This window comes from Bufo gargarizans, unplaced genomic scaffold (genome assembly GCF_014858855.1).
Source record: "Bufo gargarizans isolate SCDJY-AF-19 unplaced genomic scaffold, ASM1485885v1 original_scaffold_2034_pilon, whole genome shotgun sequence".
NCBI classification, from domain to species: Eukaryota; Metazoa; Chordata; class Amphibia; order Anura; family Bufonidae; genus Bufo; species Bufo gargarizans.
In genome coordinates, this window is record NW_025334613.1 from 246,359 (window position 1) to 249,301 (window position 2,943).

Below are 2,943 nucleotides of genomic sequence, written 5' to 3' on the forward strand. Positions count from 1 at the left end.
TTCACACTCTACATTGATGGAAGTTTGCATGGACTGGGAGCAGGACTAGCCCAAGAACAAGATGGGCAGGAACGAGTCATTGCGTACATATGCTAGTTGGTTCCTATGGGACTCTGAGTTGAATCCGGAAAATTATAGCTCCTTCAAGCTCCTTGAAAAATTCTCAGGGTATCTCAACGGAGCACAGGTCCTAGTAAGAACAGATAATAACCCATTGGCCCACCTGCAGAATGCAAAGCTGGGCACATTGGAGCAGAAAATGATGGCTAGACTGACGAAGTTTGACTATACCATAAAATATTGTGCCGGTAAAGACAACGCAAATGCGGAAGCACTGTCTAGAGTCAACTGTGATGTCCCAGTAGGTGAGGTTGACAAAGAGGAAGTAAGGGACTGAGATACCCCATCTTGGTCGAGTGCCTCGGCATTTACCAGTGGCCTGGTCAATTGGGGTGGCTACTTACAGCACTATGTTGCTGGGGAAGAATGAGGAAGAATGGGCTCAAGTGCAAGATGATGATCCTGACTTAAAGAAGATCAAACACTGGGTGAAGACTAGGATATGGCCCAAGATTTAAGAGCGAAATCGATTGTCCTCAGATGCATGGAAGCTGTTGCAGCAGTGGGATTGGCTGCGAATTTAAAATGGAATCATGTACCGGAAGGTGTTTCCGACTACCGATCTTGACGAAAGATGGCAGATAGTGATACCTAGTAGCCTGGCCCGAAGAGTGGCCCTCGAAGGACATTATAAGGGTGCCCACTTTGGAGCGGAGAAGACATATAAGTGGGTAAAGTGATTCGGATACTGCCCGCAGTTGGAGCAGATTGTCTGTGAAGTGTGCCAGAAGTGTCGAGCATGCGAGCTGGTGTAGCCTTCTGAGCAGAGAGCGCCAATTCAAGTTATCCGAACGTCCGCGCCGCTGGAAATCCTAATGATCGATTTTATCTTGATTGGCCAGTCGGTGCGTAGTCAACAGAATTGACCTGTGATGACTGATCATTTCACAAAGTTCTCTGTGGCAGTACATACCCATGACCAGACGGCGGAATCAGCAGCCCGTGCAGTGTGCAAACACTTTATCCAGGTGTACGGATGCCAGAAGCAGATTCATTCTGAACAAGGAGCTTGCTGCCAAGGAAAGTTGATGGAAGAGCTGTGTTGGCTGTATGGGATTGAGAAGATAAGAACGATGCCATACCACCTGCAGGACAATGGGGCCTTTGAAAGATTCATCAGGACGCTTCTAGAGATGCTCGGTACTCTGGAGAAAGAACGTAAGTTGCCCTGGACCGAGTATTTGCCTGAAGTACTCTAGGTGTATAATAATCGTGTTCATAACAATACCGACTATACTCCACCCATGCTGCTGTTCGGTCGACCAGGGCAAGAAGTTGCCAAAATGAACCTTGGACCTCTTTCGGAAGAGTTCCCTAGGACAGCTGACTCGTGGGTACAGAAGCACCAAAACAAACTGAGGACTGTTCATCGGTTGGTCAATGAAAAATTTCAACAGCAAACCCCTAGGGATCATCAACCTGTGCTGATTACACCCTTGTCGCCAAGTGACAGAGTATTGGTTCGTGCTAAACGGCCCTGTAACTGATCTCCTGACACCCCGACTGCGTACCTCCGTTAATGGATGCTCCCAGTGCCTCCCGAGGACTCCAAGCACTCCACTTGGCACCGATACCACCACAGGAACCAGGAACAGCTCTTACAAGAGCTAGGAGTAATAGCTAGGGGAGTATTGTCACCACCAGACATCTGAGAAGCTCTGACAGATGTCTTTCAGAACCTCCTCCTTGAGCTTCCTTTTGTTTTGCTTTCATTTTTCTCATCTCGTTAGCCTCTCTCAGCTCTCATGTAGTTGCACTGATTGCATCCCTTTAAATTACTTCCCAGACTGCTTCACTTTGTGGTTTATATTCCTTCCTGGAGTGTGTGCATGCTGATCCTACTTCTGAATCTTCCACAGATAAGTTTTGTTCATTCATTTGTGTTTTTCTGTTTGCTGGATCCCAGGTGACCCTGACTCCCTCTGTATCAAGTGTAGGGAGCCGGTGGCCGTGTCCCCTCACTATTATAGGGTGTTCAGGTGTTATATCGTCGAGGTACGAGGATATGCGATCATCTACCATTGGGATTTTCGCATAGGCTGAGCAGTCAGGGAGAGAGCCATGTCTGATGCAGGGCTCTCCCTTTTGTTCCTTAGTTTTGGATCCAGTGAGTCGGATATTCATTTTGTGTCTTCTAGTTTCCTGTACACCTTCCGTGACAAGTATACACGTATAGCAATCCCCACACACATGAGACAATGCTCTATGTTGAATATAAAATAGGAACTCTTTATTGGGGGCTACCCGCCCGTATTTATGCAGGTCCCCATCTGGTGGACACTCCTCTAGGGGACCAGATGGGAGACTGTGACACAGGACAGATATGCAGCAATTCAGGTTACACAGACACAATACATCCCCACAATGCGACATGGTTTCCTCCTCTCTGCCCTGGAGACACCCGAGAAGCAATTCAATTATCTCTCAGGACAAAGGGAAATCACCAATACACATGTGGGGACAACAGGACAGAAATCGCCATTTAAATATACGTCACAATCACAACCCTTACAATAAACAGACATTTAACATATCCCCAGATAGCTCAAGTCTGAGTGCATATTATTAGGTGGCATAGCTATCTGGGTACCCTCACATAACATACAATCCATTTCCAAAGACAGATGGTTCTGTCACACACACCTCAAAATCACACATATCCCCATAATGTATACATCCATGGATAGCTCTGATCTGGGTGAACAACATATCCAAAAATCACCCAGATCCGAGCAGGGGTTCCCGAATTCCATGGACGTCACATTTGGTCGGCCGCAAGCATGGCTTTCCTGCCCAAAACAGTTTCACAGATTTAAGCTGTGC